The sequence below is a fragment of the Arctopsyche grandis genome, chromosome 5, assembly GCF_051622035.1.
Source record: "Arctopsyche grandis isolate Sample6627 chromosome 5, ASM5162203v2, whole genome shotgun sequence".
NCBI classification, from domain to species: Eukaryota; Metazoa; Arthropoda; class Insecta; order Trichoptera; family Hydropsychidae; genus Arctopsyche; species Arctopsyche grandis.
In genome coordinates, this window is record NC_135359.1 from 1,984,126 (window position 1) to 2,008,618 (window position 24,493).

The 24,493-nt window shown below is 34.7% G+C and overlaps 1 protein-coding gene across 1 annotated transcript in view; it reads right to left on the reverse strand.

Moving 5' to 3' along the window:
* LOC143911992 (uncharacterized) overlaps positions 1–23,107 on the reverse strand; it is a 45,312-nt gene extending 22,205 nt beyond the window's left edge. The window contains exons 1-2 of the mRNA XM_077431097.1: positions 22,819–23,107; positions 12,696–12,779 (exon numbers count right to left, since the gene is read on the reverse strand). The gene's annotated coding sequence lies outside the window, so the exon portion shown is untranslated. The remainder of the gene's footprint in view (positions 1–12,695; positions 12,780–22,818) is intronic.
* Positions 23,108–24,493: the final 1,386 nt, after the last annotated feature.

Sequence of the window (24,493 nt, forward strand, 5' to 3'; positions counted from 1 at the left end):
TACCAAGGAATACATTTCCATGACTACAAAATGGCGCTTCAAACTTTCGCGTCGGTAAAATCGTAATTACGAATATTATTAAGAGGTTTTTACCGTTTTTTTTTTCACAGTAAGCTTCCCGGATATGCATACAACAAATCCTGAAAGTTTCATCGTGATCGGTTGAGTGGTTTAGAAGCCTATACGAGACAGACAGATAGACATATAAACAGACAAACAGACAATCAATTTTATATTACATGTATATAGATTGTTATGGTGCGTACGCACTAAGCCAACGAAGGCAAACTTAGTTGGAACCAGTGGCGTACAAAATATCGAAATAAAAATTTAAATTAAATCTAAAAAAATAAAACTATAATTATTGTATTAAAATTAAATATCGAAAATTAAAACAGAGCATACACAATTTAAATAGATTTTCGAGATTGAGCTCAAATTAGATCATCAACACTCATATACAGGTAGTCTTCGACTTAAGCGAGCGCGGAATCGAGAATAGTAGCGGTAATTTATGACGAAATATTTGTTTTAAAACATACCAGTGTCTTCACAGGTTACCCTAATACGACACTATGACCAGAAAATACATTAAAAATATTTTATAAACGTTCACATTAAGTAATTAAATTGTATAAAATACACAAAAAAATAATAAAAAACAACAATAAAATTGAAAATTGATAATTGAGAAATAAAAATTTAAAATTTAATTAAATTAAATTGAAAATTATAAAAAAAGCTTTTAAAACTTTTAAAAAATTATTTTCGGAGAATCTTTGATTTTTTACAGTCACAACGTTAGTGCGTATGGTAAGTATCGTAAGTCAAAACATCAAGTCGAGGACTACCTGTATATGATTGTTGATCATATTGACTTTCAATATTTAATTTTAATTTTAATATAATAATTACAGTTTTAATTTTTATATTTAATTTTAATTTTAATATAATAATTACAGTTGTAATTTTTATATTTAATTTAAATTTTGATTTCGATATTTTGTACGCCACTGCCCCAACTAAATTTGCCTTCGTTGGCTTAGTGCGTACGCACCATTATACAAACTTCATATTAAAAAAATCAGATGCATTTGAAGCTATGCACAGTTGAAGTGCAACTTGTCAAGAAACAGTGAGTCTTTTGTCTTTTACAAAGTTAGCGTCTTAAAAAGAAACAACACCATAACGATTGTGTGACAAATTGCACTCAAAGAAGTTTCACTTCTAAAACAATCTTTAAAATAAATGCAGAAGTCAGTACATCTAATCTATAATTTGGAAAGAGACTTTGTATGTATGTAAATATCCTTGGTCGTCGTCGTCTTCGTCGTCCGTAGATCGGTGACGTCATCGAACACGTGATTCGATTTTTTTTTTTCGATCCATGGGCGCCGATTTGTTTTTTTCGTTTCAATGGATTCACCCCCGCGGGGGCGCAAGGCGAGTAGCTTCATGGGGCCCCGCCAGGGGCGCCACAAGGGGCGCAGCCCCGTGGGGCCCCAGCCTCATGGGGCGCAGCCCCATGGGGATCAAAAGGGGGCGCCACAAGGGGCGCAGCCCCGTGGGGCCCAGCCTCATGGGGCGCAGCCCCATGGGGCTCAAAAGGGGGTGCCACAAGGGGCGCAGCCCCGTGAAGCCCCGAAGGGGGCGCGGGGGGCCCAGCCTCATGGGGCGCAGCCCCATGGGGCTCAAAAGGGGGCGCCACAAGGGGCGCAGCCCCGTGGGGCCCCGAAGGGGGCCCGGGGGGCCCAGCCTCATGGGGCGCAGCCCCATGAGGCTCAAAAGGGGGCGCCACAAGGGGCGCAGCCCCGTGGGGCCCCGAAGGGGGCCCGGGGGGCCCAGCCTCATGGGGCGCAGCCCCATGGGGCTCAAAAGGGGGCGCCACAAGGGGCGCAGCCCCGTGGGGCCCCGAAGGGGGCCCGGGGGGCCCAGCCTCATGGGGCGCAGCCCCATGGGGCTCAAAAGGGGGCGCCACAAGGGGCGCAGCCCCGTGGGGCCCCGAAGGGGGCCCGGGGGGCCCAGCCTCATGGGGCGCAGCCCCATGGGGCTCAAAAGGGGGCGCCACAAGGGGCGCAGCCCCGTGGGGCCCCGAAGGGGGCCCGGGGGGCCCAGCCTCATGGGGCACAGCCCCATGGGGCTCAAAAGGGGGCGCCACAAGGGGCGCAGCCCCGTGGGGGCCCGGGGGGCCCAGCCTCATGGGGCGCAGCCCCATGGGGCTCAAAAGGGGGTGCCACAAGGGGCGCAGCCCCGTGAAGCCCCGAAGGGGGCGCGGGGGGCCCAGCCTCATGGGGCGCAGCCCCATGGGGCTCAAAAGGGGGCGCCACAAGGGGCGCAGCCCCGTGGGGCCCCGAAGGGGGCCCGGGGGGCCCAGCCTCATGGGGCGCAAGCCCTAATAGGCATTAACTAAGGGGGGCGAAGCCCTAGACGGCAATTAATCATGGGGGCGCGGAGGGGCGAAGCCCTAAAAGGCAACTGATCATGGGGGCGAAGCCTTAGACGGCATTTAATCATGGGGGCGCGGAGGGGCGAAGCCCTAAAAGGCATTAACTAAGGGGGGCGAAGCCCTAAACGGCAATTAATCTTGGGGGCGCGGGGGGCGAAGCCCTAAAAGGCAACTGATCATGGGGGCGAAGCCTTAGACGGCATTTAATCATGGGGGCGCGGAGGGGCGAAGCCCTAAAAGGCATTAACTAAGGGGGGCGAAGCCCTAAACGGCAATTAATCTTGGGGGCGCGGGGGGCGAAGCCCTAAAAGGCAACTGATCATGGGGGCGAAGCCTTAGACGGCATTTAATCATGGGGGCGCGGAGGGGCGAAGCCCTAAAAGGCATTAACTAAGGGGGGCGAAGCCCTAAACGGCAATTAATCTTGGGGGCGTGGGGGGCGAAGCCCTAAAAGGCAACTGATCATGGGAGCGAAGCCTTAGACGGCATTTAATCATGGGGGCGCGGAGGGGCGAAGCCCTAAAAGGCATTAACTAAGGGGGGCGAAGCCCTAAACGGCAATTAATCTTGGGGGCGCGGGGGGCGAAGCCCTAAAAGGCATTAACTAAGGGGGGCGAAGCCCTAGACGGCATTTAATCATGGGGGTGCGGAGGGGCGAAGCCCTAAAAGGCATTAACTAAGGGGGGCGAAGCCCTAAACGGCAATTGCTCATGGGGCGTGGAGGGGCGAAGCCCTAGAAGGCAAAGGCTCAGGGGGGCGCCGAGGGCGAAGCCCTAGAAGGCAAAAAAAAAATTTGATTTTTTTTTTTGATTTTTTAAAAAAAATTTTTTTAATTTTTTTTTAATTTTTTTTTTAATTTTTTTTTTTGATTTTTTTTTTATTTTTTTTTTATTTTTTTTTTTAATTTTTTAATTTTTTTTTAATTTTTTTTTTTTTTTAATTAAATTAGCTTAGTCATGTTTAAGCGGTTTATATTATAAACACTGAGCGAAGCCGGGTAATACAGCTAGTTATATATATTTATAATACATATATAGCTGACAGCTCGTTAGTAATTGACAGTCGTTTAAAACATCATTATCGTCATCATCATCAACAGCCTTGTGCTGCAATACATTTGCAATACTTTATACAACATCCTCAATTTCTTCGGAATCTATCAAATATTTCCTCAATTAATTTATCATCGTGTTTGTATTTCAATCCCTTCTCAGTCCTTTCAAGCATGCATATTTCCTTATGATTTATTTTCATACAAATTTTTAGAAAATGTAAAGATCTGGACCAACTTATTGGTTATTATCTTAAAATATGAGCTTTCTGCAATACCATTTCTTCAATTGATGTAGAAGAGAAGACTGCAAAGTGATGCGTCAAATTTAACAGCGTGGAATAGACAAGAAGAAGATGCATATCTAGGAATAGGAAATGTCCCTGTTTGGATATCACTAAATCTGGCAGCCCTACAAATATCCAAATCTGACCAGCAGCACTAAAGATTATACTCTGAATAAATTGAACCCGACGCCCACTCGGTGCTTAGTACCAACGCAACTACCATGCCATGCTGCTGGCTATTTTATTCTATGTCCTATTAGGTTATGTATGTAATATGCTATGTATGGCATATGCTATGTATGTATGTAATAAAAAATATACAAACAGAATAATTCTTCTCAGAGTATGAAGACTTAAACAACGGTATTTAAAAGTGGAGTCGGAGCATCGCGCGAAATTTTCCGACCGTCTCAACGTTGACACTCGCTCTTCCGATGTGAATGTGTAATTCAAATAAAGAAAGCGGACAAACCATTCTCTTATATTAAAATAACGGTCTTGCAAAAAAAGTTTAACACTCGTCACACTTGCCAGTTAAGTGCACGTGCGAATGTCACACGTTTCACGTTCACCACGCGTGATCCCCCCCCATGTATGTACATACACATGTAAATGCACAATGTATGGATCTCAAATTGACTTCTCAAACTGCAATGACGTCACCAAAAAATAATCAACGGCTCAAGGCTGGTGACGACGCGATTTTCAGAAGCCATACTAACGGAAGCACGAGAAGTTTCACTGTTGCGAATACTAAATATACCCATAAATAAACATGAAAGATTTCGAACGCCGTCATAGAATCACTTCCAATTTCTAGTCTAGTATTATAAATTTCAAAAATAAATACAAATCGTTGTCCGTATTGATATTGACACTCGGATTAGCAAAGTTCAGAAACCGGAATCGACCCAACCCGAAGTAGTGGTAGTGGTAGTGGTAGTGTATTGCTATGGTACGGTCCGCCGCGTCGTTCGCTTGCATGGTCTCAACTGTTTCTTTCGCGGTACTGGCGAATTGTTATGTATGTAGGTATAGGCGTTCCATCAAAGACAAAACATTTTTCAACCCAATTTTTACGTTTTTCGTAATAACAATGTGATTTTCAAAGCTATACACCCTATATTTCTTGTATTCCTAGAATGAACTACAAGAAATTTATTTTAATAGATTTTGTATGATTTATAAAAGGAGTACATCGTAAAAAAATACATTTATACATTTGTACGTTCCAAAGTATGATTTAAAGGCGGTAGCGATAAGTCATGTTTTTGACTGTTCGCTTGCATATTCTTGTTGATCGATGAATCAATGCGAGAGAAAGGGGCAGCTGTATTTTCGTAAGCTATTTTTTCGTCGCTTTTGGCGCGTGGCTATTGAGTCATGCAGTCGCCTGTTGGCCTTACCTATGTGCGTTTGCGTGTTGATGCTTGTCGTTATTTTTTAATACAAAAATAGTCAAAAACATGCTAAAGGACTGAAACTTTTTATGTTGATGTATAAAATGATTAATAAGATATATATTGAACCCACGTGTATTGAGAAAAGCTGTGTTTTGATTAAAAAATACTGGGGTCTTACTCGACCCCGGTTCGGGACACTCGTTTAATCTCGACGCTCCGTCCTTCGAAGGTTAAAGCATTTATGGAATGATCACTAAGAAAATTCTGATTTGAGTTGTTGTTAAGAAAACCCATATTTACACAGAACTTCTCGAGTGCCAATATGGCAAGGGACTCGGCTCACGAAACGATTCCCCCAGAACATATAACGAGACCTTGGAATGTTGCATTCTCTATCGATCGTTCGCCAAATCATTCAGAAGATTTAGTTTTAATATTTTTTACTTGGGATATTTCTATTACCACAAAAATGAAAAATCATACTCATCACTAGTCTTTGTTAGGCGTTAGATGGGTGCTTTTCAAATAACAATAGACCGCTCCATTAATGTCCAAAGCAAGAGAATAAAAAAGCGTGATTGACAGTAGTGAACCATTTTTGTGCGAAAAGCATAATTTGCTCATCACTTCAAGACAGATTTAAAAATTAAAAATATATCACGTCGCGTCACTGATATATGTATATGTATGTATAACAGGAAGGCCTAACAGATAAACCCTAATGCGCTTTCCTAGCTAATTAAAAATATAGATAATCAATTTTTACAGAGCATCACAGACAAATTTGTCAAAGATTTTACAGCATCAGTAATTTTTTGGAACCGTTTCAACGAAATCAGATAAATTGGCAAACTCTGAACGATCGACCTGGAGTCATATGTACATATATCCAAGGTCTGGATAGCAACACCGGGTCAGGGAATGAACCCGTGACCACTCAGTTGAAAGCATTGAGTTATGATGCTGGTTATGTACATAAATACATATTTAAATGGACCGTTTCAGGTCTTTAAATTGCTGACAAATCGGTATACAAATCTCCAGCAAATGTCTGTCGTACTACATACTGTCTTCCAAAAAATAAAGCTTTTGTTCAAAAGACAATACAATCGATAGAATGATCCCAGGTATAATAAATAATGACAATTATTTTTTATTTTTGAATTTGAAATACATATGTAAGATTAACAGAATTTTCTTTAATAGGATCTATCGCAGCATCTCTTCGGCAAAGTTCATAAGCAGATACCCTACCAGAGATTTATATGCTGACAAATATGTCTGTGAATATCCACCTCAAATCTATGAAAGAATAGAAAAATTCGGTTTAATTTATAGGTCGAACGGGATGTTCGCAATCAAATCGCTCTGGGATATGTTCCAAATTCGATTTTCTTCCCACGGTAATGTGTATGTAATCACATAAAGAAAGGGTTCCACCGAGGAGCCGGCCAGTCGGAAAATTGAAAAACCGGCGAAATATCAGATAAGAGCATTTCCACTAAAAAGTATAATACGTATAGCACTTTTACAGCGGCTGCAAAAAGTGTATCGAAGCTCGGTTTTCCCGATATGTACGCGCTACACAAATGTGTATTATAAATTGCGCAACCGTCCAATTCCACTGAAAGATCGTAAAGTATATAGTAGAGAGACGAGTCTGAAACCAGGATAGACATATGGGTCAAGGTGTTCGGTTTTATAATACAACCATGGCCTCAGTAAAGGTCTCTTGTTAAAATACAACAAAGACGACACATCTCGGTATGCAAAACTAACACGTAAAAGAGAAATATATGTACATACATATTTGTACAATATATTTTCCGTACTGATTCTTAACCGGACTAGACACTCACAATAGATATTTTTAAAGAGCTTAATAGACCTTTATTAATAGAACTTCTAAAAACTAGACGAGACAATGAGGCGTTTATATTTGTATTATATGTATACAATACACGAAACGACAAATATAGGAGTATGATATAACAAAATAGAAATAAAGATTATGATGATATTAAAACCCTTATATATGTAAGCCTATCTACATAAGTATTTTAGTTTGATTGCACTCATAAAAGCGCACTTTGAATTAAAATTCCGTTATCTTTTACAGTCGTAATCTGTAGCGTTTAAATAAAACCTAATCGGTTAACCACAACCGTTACTAACATCCGTTGATCTTTTAAAATTAATAAAACGAATCAAATGAAGCATTGAAAATATTAAAGTTCAAGTTTCTAATCATACGATGTCTTTGATCTTTAAACAAAATGCTAATTTGTATGTCATTTGATTCTAAACGTGGCAAAACAACTTTTTTTATATATAGGTAGGTACATATATTGAATTCTCCCTGATTTTCCCAATTTCACGAGAAAAACAACGTTCAAAACAACACCTGATATGCATATAAACGATTCGATCAACACTTAACATATTTACTCAAATGGCAAAGACGTCAACAAAACAGACATTTCCAATCGATGACTGTGTCTTTTTAAATTCCAATAGGTCATAAAATACATAAAGTGTGAGAAAATTGCGCTAAAATTAATCGCAACACTTATTATCGTGTGTTATGTAAATCTATTTAGACAATGCTTTAAATTGTATTACATAGTATTTGAGATTGAAAATTATGCTAAACTGCCAAAACTGAACATTCTATTTGCATATTCGCTTCAAAATCTAAATCTAATGATTCAACAAAATCTCAACAAAAAGAGAGTAATATTCGGTAATTTTTTGAGCCTTCATATTTGAATATTGCATTGTCATTCATTTTATCACTATATTAGATTATTTAAATTTATTGTAAACCTTGTAAAGTATACATACATATATCGATTAACCAATAAACTACTTAATTATTCTTCTTTCACATTTAGTCATTCTTTAATTACAAAAATAATCATGTGGTGGCAGTAGCATTAGTTCCCATTATACAAACTCTCATACAGTATAAAACAACATAAAATCGCAAAACGTAAAATTTGGCATAGAAAAATGTACAATGTTATATTTACGACCTCTTTATCATTTCAATGTCAATTTTATGTTTATTTTCCACAGTGCCCATTTTCAATTTGAAACGTTCTATTTTCGTATCAAAAGTGTGCTGTTTTTAACACGACCAACGCAAACTCAACCAAAATTCTAATCTCACGCAAAAAGATTCGGATGCGAGCAGCCCATGTGTTTATATATTTGAGGAATAAAAGAAGTAGAAAATACAAAATTCGAGAATGAATCATACGTACATACACTTTCACACATACCGACTATGAATGCATGTTCAATACAAATTGAGCGCAAATGTAGGGAAACTTACACAAGATAAAAGTTCTACTTCCGGTTGTCAGATTTTGTGAAATTTTTTTTAATTACTTGACATTAGTATAAATATTATAAAGATAACATATCAAGGCGATAGAAATAATTTAAAAGATCAAAATAAAATAATAAAATATTGTTTTAAAAAAAATGTAACTTCCGGGTTATGAATTCTGACCAAAACTTTATCAACTCTAAATTAGCACCTAAAAAATACAAATATAAATTTTCAGCTTGATACGTTCAGGGTCAAAAGTCAAAACATTTATGACTTTTCTTAAGACAAATATCCGAACTTCCGGTTTAATAAAATCCTAAAAAATCCGACTTCCGGTTTATTAAATTTAATCATTTTTTTTATTTACATCAAATTAATACAAGAATTATACTCAAATTTTCTCGGGAAGGGCACACATGTTAAAAGGGTCGAAAAAAATAGTGGAAAAAAAATCGAACAAGAGTAAACTGCCACTTCCGGTTGACGGATGCTCACCAAATTTTATATATAACTTGGTATTAAGCTAAAACTTCTAGATCTGAAATTTTAGTTCAATACACCAAACAGTTTCTAAGGAAAACATAAAAAACCTCGTTTCTCTAGAGTAAAAGTACTACTTCCGGTTGAGGTAAAAATAATTAAAAATTATAATTGTAAACAATTTATAATTTCTATTACATGTAAAAAAATTCAGTCGAATTCGTTAAGCCGTTTGGGATATAATTGAATCCAAAAACTTAAAAAAAAGACGACACCTATGTATAAGGAGGGGTACCATTTCCGGTCAACTTAAAAATTTAAAAAAAATATTACATTGTATCGATTATCGATTAGCTTTTCAGACACCGATACTAAGTTTCAGTTCGATGTGACTAACGGTGTTCAAAAAATCCCCAAAATACACATACACACTTTTTCTAGATCATGAACACGCGATCAGTGATCGATTCTGAGTTCGAATCCGTCAAAATCTCGAGTTTTTTTCTCGAATTTTCGCACGATCACAAACATCTATTGTTACTACGTACATAGAAAAGTAACAAAAATTAATTCAATAACAAGTTATCGATGTATGCATAGACACATAGATAGGTTATGTAAGTTAATGGCACACACAATTTGCAATGCAAATGTTTTTTATGTGGTGACGTACCTTGTGACCGATTTTACACGCGAAATTACCCTCAAAATGGTAAACATTGACTTTTCGTATCGTCCAATGTGCTAATATCTACTTAAACGCTTCGACGACCGTCCAATCGAAAATACCAATTTCAAACCATATGATAAATAAATACATAATACAATACGCATACTTTGGATGTTTACGAAACATTTGATTAGCAAGTTTTGAAAAAAAAAATAGCGTAAGGTCGTCATTAAAATTCATTTCAATACAGATGCAAACGATAGCCATCATGTGTACAGTTTTAAAACTTCAAATTCGTCATTTTACAAATCAAATTCGTCGTTTTACAAATCGAATTCGTCGTTTTACAAATCAAATTCATCATTTTACAAATCAAATTCGTCATGTTGCAAATCTAATTAAACAATTGGATGTATTTTTTCAATATTAATTTTATTATATATGTACATAAAGAACTTTATAGAGAATATTATGTATAGAGAAAATATTTAATACAATATGTATGTATAGAGAATCTAATATATAATTTGGAAAGAGACTTTGTATATACATATGTATGTATCCTTCGTTCGTAGAAATCCAAGAGGTCATCGAACAAATAATTCGCTTTTTTCCTATTCAAAGGATTCGAAGTCCCCGGGGGCGTAGGCGCCGAGAACGAAGCCCTAGGGCTCCGCCCCCCTAGGGAACGCAGACGCCGGGGGTGTACATATATATTTTTATAAGAGACCTACTATATATGTTTGTTTGTTCGTGACAGTCAATTTAATAAAAAAATCAATTGAGTATTCAAATAAAATAAAACCATTCAAATAAATTTAATAAAATGTTTACTATTAGATTAGTCATTTTTAAGCGGTTTATATCACAAATACCGAGCGAAGCCGGGTAATACAGCTAGTATATTATACATAGAGAATGTTAGAGAACGCCATTGCTGGCGGATCCTCTATAATATTCTCTATAAAGTTATCTATGTATAATAAAATAAACTGTTTAATTTCATTTGCAATATGACGAATTTTGTTTGTAAAATGACGAATTTGATTTGTAAAACGACGAATTCGATTTGTAAAACCACAAATTCGATTTGTAAAATGACGAATTTGAAGTTTAAAAACTGTAATACAAATGCTAAATAAAAGATAAAAAATGAATATTAAAAAAATACATCGAATTGTTTAATTTCATTTACAACATGACGAATTTGATTTGTAAAACGACGAATTCGTTTTGAAAACCACAAATTTGATTAGTAAAATGACGAATTTGAAGTTTAAAAACTGTAATACAAATGCTAAATAAAAGATAAAAAATGAATATTAAAAAAATACATCGAATTGTTTAATTTCATTTGCAACATGTCGAATTTGATTTGTAAAACGACGAATTCGTTTTGAAAACCACAAATTTGATTTGTAAAATGACGAATTTGAAGTTTAAAAACTGTAATACAAATGCTAAATAAAAGATAAAAAATGAATATTAAAAAAATACATCGAATTGTTTAATTTCATTTGCAACATGTCGAATTTGATTTGTAAAACGACGAATTCGTTTTGAAAACCACAAATTTGATTTGTAAAATGACGAATTTGAAGTTTAAAAACTGTAATACAAATGCTAAATAAAAGATAATAAAATGAATATTAAAAAAATACATCCAATTGTTTCATTTCATTTACAACATGACGAATTTGATTTGTAAAACGACGAATTTGATTTGTAAAACGACGAATTCGTTTTGAAAACCACAAATTTGATTTGTAAAATGACGAATTTGAAGTTTAAAAACTGTAATACAAATGCTAAATAAAAGATAAAAAATGAATATTAAAAAAATACATCGAATTGTTTAATTTCATTTGCAACATGTCGAATTTGATTTGTAAAACGACGAATTCGTTTTGAAAACCACAAATTTGATTTGTAAAATGACGAATTTGAAGTTTAAAAACTGTAATACAAATGCTAAATAAAAGATAAAAAATGAATATTAAAAAAATACATCGAATTGTTTAATTTCATTTGCAACATGTCGAATTTGATTTGTAAAACGACGAATTCGTTTTGAAAACCACAAATTTGATTTGTAAAATGACGAATTTGAAGTTTAAAAACTGTAATACAAATGCTAAATAAAAGATAATAAAATGAATATTAAAAAAATACATCCAATTGTTTCATTTCATTTACAACATGACGAATTTGATTTGTAAAACGACGAATTTGATTTGTAAAACGACGAATTCGTTTTGAAAACCACAAATTTGATTTGTAAAATGACGAATTTGAAGTTTAAAAACTGTAATACAAATGCTAAATAAAAGATAAAAAATGAATATTAAAAAAATACATCGAATTGTTTAATTTCATTTGCAACATGTCGAATTTGATTTGTAAAACGACGAATTCGTTTTGAAAACCACAAATTTGATTTGTAAAATGACGAATTTGAAGTTTAAAAACTGTAATACAAATGCTAAATAAAAGATAAAAAATGAATATTAAAAAAATACATCGAATTGTTTAATTTCATTTGCAACATGTCGAATTTGATTTGTAAAACGACGAATTCGTTTTGAAAACCACAAATTTGATTTGTAAAATGACGAATTTGAAGTTTAAAAACTGTAATACAAATGCTAAATAAAAGATAATAAAATGAATATTAAAAAAATACATCCAATTGTTTCATTTCATTTACAACATGACGAATTTGATTTGTAAAACGACGAATTTGATTTGTAAAACGACGAATTTGATTTGTAAAACGACGAATTCGTTTTGAAAACCACAAATTTGATTTGTAAAATGACGAATTTGATTTGTAAAATGACGAATTTGATATGTAAAATGACGAATTTGAAGTTTAAAAACTGTAATACGAATGCTAAATAAAAGATGAGTTATTGAGGATGCACGTACAAATACTGAAATGATCAATTTAAATTCAACGGGTTTAGTGATCATCAAATGTCTGAGATCATCGAATGTCGTGAAATTGCAAAAGAGACCCACCTCAGCAGCTCATCCACTTCTTCTGGAACGCATCAGCTTCGCTTCTCCATATATACGTGTGTTTGGCAGGGACTTTGGAAACCGCTGGAACAATAAAAGCAAGCATGTTAAGTTTTGTAGTTTGGCATGGTAACGGTGTGGGCGAGGAGCACGTGGTGGAAGAGTGAGTGCAAAACCGGCATCCGACCGGTTTTGCGAGATTGTGCCAAACTAATCCAGATGTGACGAAAAAAATGGTAACTTTTTCTATACAATTTTGTTACGAAACACAATGGCATTGGTGAGTCAGGTAACTTTTGAAACACGACCTCTCTGAATCAATATTGTACGTGCCAAGTGAGCCGTATCGTTTTGTAAAACGTCCCCATACCTGTGCGATATTTTCACCATTTGTGTAAACACGTTAAAATTCGTTGAATTCTGGTCTACATTCGGTCGATTAGATGTACATTTTACATTTTGAAACTCAACATACATACGTACAAGACTAAAATATAGTATGGTCACCTTTTTATTTATCCCATATTAAATGTATTGAAAAAGTCCCAACTAAAATTTATTAAATCCTTACGCTACCGTTTTCCTACCTGTAACAAACTATCCTATCCTTTAACAATCTTTCTGTCAGGCGACGACTCACTGATGCTACATTCTTATTAAAGCTCCTAAATGGTTTCCTTGATTGTTCCGATTTACTGAGTGAGGTTGGTTTCAGGATCCCAGTTAGGTATTCTAGACACGTTGCACTCTTTTCACTTAATCCTTTCAAAACCAATTCCCTAAAATATTCCTATCTACATACATACAGCGTTTTTATCGTATGCTTAACAGGGAGCTGAATGACGTTGATCTATTCGGTATTTCCTTATATCAATTCAGGACTGCCATCAGGAGAGTCTTCATTGATTGATCCATTTCTATTTCTATTATATATTCTTTATCCAATTATATTATATCAATTTATGTTTGATTATGCATTTTCCTATTTAGTCATATTTTAGTTTTTATTTATTTATTTTTCATTTGTTTGTCTATATGTACTAGATATATATTGCTGTCGGTTCCCTCATCACTGAGGATCGTGACTATGATGTCCGGTCAACCAGCTGCCTCCATTCAGTTCTAAATTCGGTCAGGCGAAGACTTGCTACTTGCTAATGTGGCCGAAGAACTGCAATATACGTATCAAGCATATTGTTGACAGTCTATCCTTGATTTTTAATTCTTCAAGAATAGACACATTCGTGCGTTTGTCGGTCCAAGGCACGCGCAGTAGCCGTCTCCAGGACCACATCTCGAAGGCATCGATTCTCCGTCTATCCGCCGCCTTCATGGTCCACGTCTCGACACCATAAATGCAGACAGAAAAAACGAGACTCTTCACGAGACAGATTTTGACAGCAGTTGTAATGGCTCTATTCTTCCAAATCTTCGTTAGTTGTGACATTGCCGATTTTGCTAATGTAATCCGGCGCCGTATTTCCAATTCGCTGCCGCCGTTGTTAGATATGAGTGACCCCAGATAGACAAAATTATCGACCACGTCTATACCGTATACCGTACTAGATATATGTATTATGTATTTAAGCAATCTATAATTGAGCTCAGATGTTATTTTGTTATATTTATCCTTTATTTTTATGAATTTCTACATCTGAGGCCTGTTGATTTTTCAATAAATTAATTAATAATAATAAAAGGTAATATCGTAAATTTATTTAAATCACTAGCAGAATGTGCATTTTGATGCATATATTAAAGCATTAGCTGAAAATCAGTCAAGTGCAAATTTATTCTTTCCGGTTTATTATGATGTGATGTGCAGGTATTATGTTATGAAATTAGGTAGTGAGTGATCCATGAAATGTTTACTTGTGTTATACATATGTATTGCATATTATTACGAATATATTCGCAATTGAAAGTAAAATTACAGCATATACATACATATTTGAATTTATGAATTTATTTTTCAATAAATAAATAAAATAAATAAATAGCCAGCAGTATGTCTCGGTGGTTGCGTTTATGTTTAGCACCGAGAGGCTACTAGGTTCGATCCCGCGCTAATCTTTAATACTGCTGGTCAGACTTGGATATTTATGACTCCAAGTCGATCGTTTCTTATCAGAGTTTGCCAATTTATCTGAAACGGTACCCGCTATGTCACACATATCTGAATTTGATTTATGTACAATATGTCTCAAGTCTAAAACCATAGATGTCTCAATGAATTAATTAATTATTTAATTTCTTCAGCCTCTCGAAATACAGCGATTTATGTAATAAAAACATACTGCAATATTTGTATTTAGTTGTATAGGAAGGCGCATTGGGTCTACCTGCTAGGCCTTCCTGGTATATATCTATGTAAAATAAAATAAAATATTTAAATAAATATATATGAATGTAGTTAAGAATTTATGAAAATGAGTAGGGATAGCAATTTACTATGAATAATAACTGTATGCGGTTACTATTACTAAAAACGTTAACTTTGATTGAATCGTAAATAGATAAAAATAAATGCATTCATGTAATAAATGTATTGTAAGTAAGTAAATTCTTAATAATAATATAATTTTTTTTTTCATTTACAACCAATCGTGACCATTTGAAAGTTTCGATTGTAATTGAAACATCCGTCTGATCGCATTTATTACTATTTGATTGGTCTGTGTTATTGGATAGTGGATTTATCAATTTGAAATTGACACATTTAATACCAAAAATAAACAAATTCCAGGCCACCTAATCAATATAATTTAACAATACGCCATTTGTATCGATTTTTAATGTAATGTTATGCAATAGTATTCCTGTATTTGTAGTAAATTCACTATTAAATGGTTTACGGTAAATAAAGGCAAATTTTACCGTAAAATTTACCGGTATTTGCCGATGGCGAAATTTTACCTATTTACCGGTAAACCGGTATTGAAATCCATACACATCACTTTTAAAATATGTGACATACATAAAATATGTAATTAAATTTTATATACATAACTGCACGATTATTTTTCCTCCTTGATCATTATCTGGATCCGCTAGTGATATGTGAATACATGCTTAAGTTATTGCAATGTATCTAGCAGCATTTTTTTTTAAATTTGCACCATTTGCACAATACCGGAAGGCATTTTGTATGCACAATCATTTTAGCATTTTTTTTTACATATATGTACAATCTGCTAAGTGATATGTATGATCTGTGTATGTGCGCTGATATATGCATAATATAAATAAGCCGCTGCAATAATTCTGAAATAAAAGCATTACATTTCGCAATCAATATATCAATTGAAAGCTATTTAGCTATAGTTGATATAAATAATTATTAAAAACAAAAGAATTTTCTTTGTATTATTTAAATTTGAAAACCGTCAGGTTTCTCTGCCGCACGGCATGTGCACGTGTTTTCAGAGAATTCCCGTTGTTTGCGTGCGATTGGCGAATCCGCAAAATTAACACTTGTTGCCATCATGTTTCAAATTTGCCAGAGGCCACTCGAGTGCACGCAACGGCTAGACGACCTGTTGCATTTTCGCTTTGTTCCTTTTGCAAATCATACATACATCAAATTTTGGCATAGCGCCTACACTCGCCGAGGTCAATAAACCAAACACTCACATTTGCGAATCGACGAGGAAAAGGTTAGAGCGTAACCATGTCAAGGCTGTATTATCATAAAACATCAGAAAACAGACAACGAAACGAAAATGCATCGATCGTCGTCCATACATGGGTATCATTATCGATTTTATTGTACTACTATCAAAATGACACCAATAAAACATTTATCGCCTTTCAAGCCATCAAATGGTGTAATCAATGACTTGACTTCATTACAATCCCTTTATATTCCTCGAAAAGTACTAGTATATTATGATATGCATTCGAATGACATTTTCAATTCATAAGCGGAATGTTTTACGTATAAATAAATGCCATTTATAGTTCACGTTGCTCTTTAGAGGAAATTATATGCGATGTTGTAGTATTCCTCTGATTTGCGAGCTAACCGCAACCCTAGCATCTAATCCAACTTGGATAAGTATATATGATACATTTTCTTAATATTATAATATATAATTTAGTAAGGCTGTTCAATCTGTGATAATAAAAAACGTACTGTACATTTGCAAGGCTATTACATGTAAATTATTTAGAAAGGGGATGCTATGTGGTGCGGTACGCTTATCTATAGTTTCAATGATATACAGATGAGGTCATATTAATAAAAAAAAGTTAATTACAAAGGTTTTGTGAAAGATTATAAAACAAAAAAATTGCATAAATTATAATATATACATTAAAAAATATACAAAAACTATCCAACTATTGAAATATATTTTTGACTTTGAAAATTCGCTAGATAATTAATTATACGTATTTTAAAGCAATAATAATTTACAATCAATAGAAAATACATTTGGCTATTGATTATAATACTCACTTTTGGCGCAAACATGCTAGATTTTGAATTAAAGATTGCAAAAGCCAAAAATCTATAAAAATTGCACATTTTTTTAAACGCTGGTACCTCTGCAATGAGAGTAAGCCAACAAAAATTATTTTCATATTCGAATTCAATGGCTCAAACCTAATAAAGATTGATTAGTTTTCGCTCCGCTATTTAATCTCTTGATTTTTTTTTAACAAATAAGCCTCCAACTCTATCTAAGCTTTACAAGTCTATACGAATTTGTGGAGGTTAAATCACCAACAGATCTATCGTCAAATCTCTCTATCTATGGACGACTTTATCGCATAATTTTTCAAACTCATCATCTCAACCTTAACTGATAAATAGCGCCCCCTCATTACTAAGTGATTTAATACGCAAATCGAGCTCATCTTTCAACTCGAAAACACCCAAAGTTAAAACCTCATTAAGCTTCACTCATTTTTAAACGCAAACGTCTCGACGAAAGCTCAACTTTACGTCTCCCAGAGGAGCTGTCAAGTGTTCGGTCCGATTGACTTAATTGTACAATTAGTCAATTGCGGAGAAATCCAATCTGTCGTCGGGTAATTATGTATGTATGTTGGAACGCATTGATTATACTATTGCAATCTCATTAGAATATGTCACGCACTATTGAACGAATCAATTAACATCGTCGATTACACCATCGCATAGACGGGTGCGTGGAATTGCAATTGCAGCGGATTGCATTTCGAATTGCGGTTTCCGGGGAAAACGATTATACGGCCACTGTTGATATGACTTTCGCAAAATGGCGTTGAATCGTCGTCTTGATATGAAATTTAAATCGGAACTGTTGATAAGTGAACAAATTGAGAATGACGTCAAGCTGGCACGCGTCATAGAAACAGTGAAAGTGGGACGAACGTCAAACAATGGAAATTTTTCAAATTATCACCCCATAAGAAATTACTTTAGTCAAAATTACTCCAAAGTAGGGCTTCCAAGCCGGTTTAAACCGAAACTGAAAAACCGGCTTTTGGACCATTTTTCAAAAAACCGAAAACCGGCTTTTATAGCTCGATCAACCAGCTTTTCTTTAATTAATGATATTTCCTCAAAGCTAACAATTAATTTGTATATCCAAACTTTCTTCGGGAATAGGCGTATATTTCTTTGAACAACAAAAAACGGTACAGCACTTAGCGGTGGCTTTGAGATTTAGTATTGAACGAAGACCAGGTCATAAACCAATAAAATATTATTGATAGTAGTTTCAATAACCTACAACACAAGGACTTTCAAAATTTCGGCATATTCGGTTTTTCATCATTTATAGTTTTTGCGTGTTCATGTATAAAAGTATAGAAAACGTTATCGTAAGTAAGGATTCGTTGTTGTTTTAAGCTGAAACAGATGCGTAAAATAAGTTTGAAAGATGGAAATATTTCATAGTTCATTACGTTTTCGAACACATTCATCTCAGCAGTGTTCTTATTCACGATTCCACGATTACAGTTTTTCTACGGGGTAAGACATTATTTTTTGTAATATTTTCTTGGTAGTAACTTAATTAAATCATTTAATTATTTGTACGTATTCAGGATCTACAATTTTACGGCTGTGATATATAATACAAATTTTATTATCTGTAATATAATAATGATCTTATGAAAGTTCATAATGTTTATAACTCAATTTAATTTATAAGCAATTATTTTTTTGCCTGATATTTATATGTACATATGTATATTTACATACTTTTTTTCGATATAAAAATTTAATACTTAAAAAAACCGGTGAAAGCCGGTCAACCGGATTTAATTTGTAAAAAACCGAAAACCGGCTTTTTCTTTTGGGCGGTTTTTTGGAACCCCTAACTCCAAATATGTACTGAAACTATTTAATTAAGCTCTTCTAAGCAAGAATTGGTTGGCAACTGTCGTATAAATATTTGTACTAAAGTGGGGATGTTATGTGGGGAATAAATGCGCTCGGATGTTTGAAAATTGTACCAAAGCCTCTATGCTGTATTTCAAGGTCAATAAATAGCTGATGAACGGCATTCTATGAATTGATTTACATCTTGTTTTATCCCATCACTATACAGAATCGCCTTTTATATAAATATTTAATATAGGGATGTTACGTGTAATGTAAAAAATCGCCTCTTTTCGACTGAATAAGTTATTAAATATTTAATAAATGGCAAGGCTGAGTTGATTTACAGTTTGTTCGATGCGATCACACCACAACTCTCACTATAAAAATAAAGTCTGATAGCAACTGATGCATACGAAACAGCCAAGCTAGACAATGTTCTCAGAACTAATAATTGCAATTCATCAGAAGCCTTATTAGTGGAATTGCTCTCAACAACCATCGCACATAAATACTGACCATTAAAACCCATTCGCACACATAAAATGTCACATTAGCAGTACTGCCAGCTAACTGGTATGTACTGTGACATACTTTAACTAGTTTTAATTGAATGCCGACGATACTTGTTCGAGTAAAAAATCGATTTTTAGCCGTAGGATACATGTGATGTGTGTGTGAGAGGAGACAAAGACTAGGATTGACCATGGCCATCGACTCTTGAGGTCACAGTCCACATTGCACGTCCACTATTTCCTTGGAAACGGAAGTCTAGTCTCGTCGATGTACTTGTGTAGCTTATTTGTCTACATGTAGAGGTTACTTTTGATTCGATTTATATAGCAAGAGTAATGGAATGAGATAAAATTGCATAAGGACTTGCATTCTAAATTTGATGTACATAGATGAAAATTAAATATGCTATGTTTGTTTTATGAAATTTGCATAATGACGGTACGATGTTCTCGCTCGTTCTGTTGATTTTGTAAATTTGGAAGCAAAATCGATTCGGTCTCCTATGAGTGAAGAATATTCTTCGAAATTAGATTCGGAGAAATTCCACGTGCAAGTTTAGTTATATTGAGAGTTTCCTTTGAAACGTTGCCAAATGCTTCCAAAACCTTTCCGTTTGTTGGAAGCTCTTTGTCTGAAAGTGCAAGTTACTATACAAAGAACTTTATTATGCATTCGTGTAAACGTTCAACGTTGCAATTGCACGTACATTACGAATATAATAAATTTATTTAATTTTGTCTTAAAAAAAATAACATCTCAACTACAGATGCTTTTACTTTATTTATTTTTTATTATAAATAAATATTCGTTATTCAAATTTTGTATTAAGAATCCACTTATTTATACACGTGTATAAATAGAAACACGAAAAGTAATAAATAAAATAAAATTTATTACAAATATTATACAAACAACCTAGAATTCCTGCTCCAATGGAAATTTCCACTGAAGTCCCATTATAGAGCATTATATGAACGTGATGGCAGACGGTCACGAAATTTTTGATAAATATTTTTTAGGTCGTCGAATCATTAAGCTGCTTCTCAGGTTTGATATAAAAATATATAAAAACAATTTTGAAACTAATAAAGACAGTGCATCGGAGAAAAGTTATAAAAAAAGCCGAATTTTCGTTATGAAGATCGATCGACTGAATATTACAGCAATAAACTTCCAACCGTAAAAACAGAATAATGAAAAAAAACACACACATATTCATGATAATGATTATCTACACTTGATAAAAGCGTATAAGCATTCGAGTGCTTTATTTTCCAACTACATATGTGTGTATGTACAATCTAATAAACTGGCAGAACACTTCACGATTGAACAAAACGAATAATTTTGTTAAATTTACCTAGAAAAAACATATTCGATCACGAATATAGGCTTTATTTTTAGTTTCGGTACATAATGGCGTAAATATTTTACGTAAAGCGGGAAGATTTGGCTCGAACGAGACTTCGAAACGGATAAAAGCGTCTTTGCGTTGACCGAACTGTCGTAAATCGAGATTCCACGACTACTACTGAGTATAAATAAATAAATAAATAGACGAATAATACACATAATGACATAAACAAATCAAATACAATATACGCATACCTACTTCAGGAGAAAAACATGTATACGGTCAACCCTTCAATGTATAACGCGCTGAATCGGTTCGACAAGAAGGCTTAAGAAATGTAATAAAATAATAGATTATTTTAAATAAATGAAAATATAAATGGGCGTAATATCCTGTATCATGTTTTGCTATAATTTCATCATTTTTCTTTTCGCCCTTTACTTGTTTTTCGTTATCTTGCGGAATACATCATATCGGAACAGATTATATATACAATAATATAGTAGGGTTGACTGTATATAAAGCTCAAATACATAATTTCAGCCTTTCTGCTGCAGCATTTTAATTTAAAAAATAATATTATGACTATTCCCGTATATAAAGATATCAGTTTTATTTCAAAAAGTTCCAAAAATCGTTTAATTTTGTCATCGTGCGTCAAATTCTCGTTGCATCAAAACTTTTAATATTTCAATCACTTATTAGCTTATCTAATATATAATTTCGAAAGAGACTTTGTGTGTATGTTTGTTTGTTTGATTGAAATTAATAAAAAAAAACAAATGAATATTGAAATAAAATAAAACTATTCAAGTAAATTTAATCAAATGTTTACTATTAGATTAGCCATGTTTTAAGCGGTTTATATTTCAAATACCGAGCGAAACCGAGTAAAACCGCTAGTATGTATACATATAATTTCGAAAGAGACTTTGTATGTTTTTTTGTATGGATCAGATTAATAAAAAAACAAATGAATATTCAAATAAATTTAAATGAAATAAAACTATTCAAGTAAATTTAATCAAACGTTTACTATTAGATTAGCCATGTTTAATTGGTTTATATTAAAAAATACCGAGTAAAACCACTAGTATGTATACATATAATTTTGAAAGAGACTTTGTTTGTATGTTTTTTTGTATGGTTTAAATTAATAAAAAAAATGAATATTCAAATAAATTTAAAGAAAATAAAACTATTCAATTAAATTTAATCAAACGTTTACTATTAGATTAGCCATGTTTTAAGCGGTTTATATTTCAAATACCGTGCGAAACCGAGTAACACCACTAGTATGTATACATATAATTTCGAAAGAGACTTTGTATGTTTTTCTGTATGGTTCAAATTAATTAAAAAACAAATGAATATTCAAATAAATTTAAATAAAACAAAACTATTCATATAAATTTAATCAAATGTTTACTAATAGATTAGCCATGTTTTAAGCGGTTTATATTTCAAATACCGAGCGAAACCGAGTAAAACCGCTAGTATGTATACATATAATTTCGAAAGAGACTTTGTTTGTATGGTTCAAATTAATAAAAAACAAATGAATATTCAAATAAATTTAAAGAAAATAAAACTATTCATATAATAAATTTAATCAAATGTTTACTATTATATTAGCCATGTTTTAAACGGTTTATATTACAAACACCGAGCGAAGCTGGTTAAGACCACCAGTTTACTATATCAATGTGAATGTACTAAAAAAATAATTTTGTTATAAAATTAAACAATAAGTATAGAAAATGAAAATCTTCCATTGCCAATGGAAAGACTGCATCGAAACATAAAAAGGCGCTTTTCCTCAAATGAAGCGACTCAATTTGAAACACAACATCGGACAGATCGAGAGTGGGGCGTTTCGCTGATTCGACGGCAGAAAATTCGGAGATGAAAATCGAAAGGAAAATGTGTTGTATATTTACATGTATGTATGGGCGTGCAACGGCCTAGTGCGGCGCTCGATCGATCGATAATGGCTGGCTTGGATTTGGCGATCTGTTGGCGAATTTCACCTGAGATCGTGATGCAGCTGCGCGACTCCGGCTCCGGCTCCGACTCCGACTCCGACTCCGACTCCGACTCCGGCTCCGACTCCCGACCACACCTCCAGCTGGAGAAGTTGCGATTTGCGAAGAGCTGTGGAGTCGAACGGGCAGCCCGCACCCTCAGCCATATCTGCGTTAACTGTCTCTTGTCCAACACTCACCACTCACTGCACAAAACCACATCGGCGTGCTTAAGGGGTCGTCAACCTTTTATTGAACCCACGTGCACCTACGATGCACCCGACCACTCCCCCTCACCCTCCCACTCCCCCTCCCCCCATCCCACCTCCTTTGCTCCCTTTTTACATTTTTCGACAAAAAAAAGGACTTCTCCTCGGTCAGCTTCCCCTTCGATTGGTTACGTTATATTTATTTTATTTATTATTAACATATTGGCAACAGTGCATTACAGAGAGCTCTAACGCGTCACTGTGGCCAGGCATACGATCATAACTTGTTGAAGCGTGTGGAATCTATTGTCGATTTGGGTATCACTTTTGATCCTCAGCTCACCTTTCACAACCATATCAAGAAAGTCGCTGACGTTTCCTTTCGTCGACTTGGATTTGTTTTGAGATATGCAAGATTATTCTCCAATCCTTTGTCTTCTCGCTTGCTTTTCAATTCGCTTGTGAGAAGTAAGCTAGAGTATAATGCGATTGTGTGGAATCCGCATGAAGCAAATTACTCTCTGATGATTGAGAAAGTGCAAAAAGCATTTCTTCGTTTCCTATATAGGAAAGAATATGGGTATTACCCATATCTCTACCCCACTCCTTTCCTTTTGGGCATGCTTGGGTATAATTCCCTTGAACTTCGGAGAAACTTCTCATTAATTCGTTTCGTTCTCCTGCTCTTACGTGGTAATACGTCATGCCCGTTGTTGCTGGAGCAGTTGGGACTTTATGTCCCTAATCACTATGTGCGTGGTAGACATCATCATTTGCTGGCTGTACCTCCTGCCCGCACAGAATGGCTCCTTTTTCGAATGGCTCCTATTCCAAGAGCTATCCGACTTCTTAATGAAATCGTTGCTGCCGAGACTGAATGTGATATTTTCCACCTTAGTAAGCGTAAATTGTCGGAAATTACTCTAACCCATTTATCTGGTAGTCTGCGCTCATCATTGTTTTCATGATTGATTGTGATTTATGAGTGAAATTTTGATTAACTCTCTTCCATTTGGGCCTTACAGGGATGTTTTGTATTTGTAGTTGTTTCTTACATATTTATTGAAACTGGCTGTAGGTGCAAGGCATTCCTTATGCTATATTTTATTTGATATTTTTACTTTATCTGTTATTATTAAATGCTATTTTTTATGTTTATGTATGAATGTATTTATGTTTATGTTTAATTGTTATTTTGTTTTTTTTCTTTTTTGTGTTATATTTTTTGACCATTGTGGCGCTTTAGGAATTCCTGTTATGCCACAATGGTCTGTTTAAAATAAATAAATAAATAAATAACTAGAGGTCGGAGTCTGAAGGGGCCGGAAACGTGCCGCCTATTGTTCAATTGTTGTAAATGCTTTGTAAAAAAGGTTCGGCAA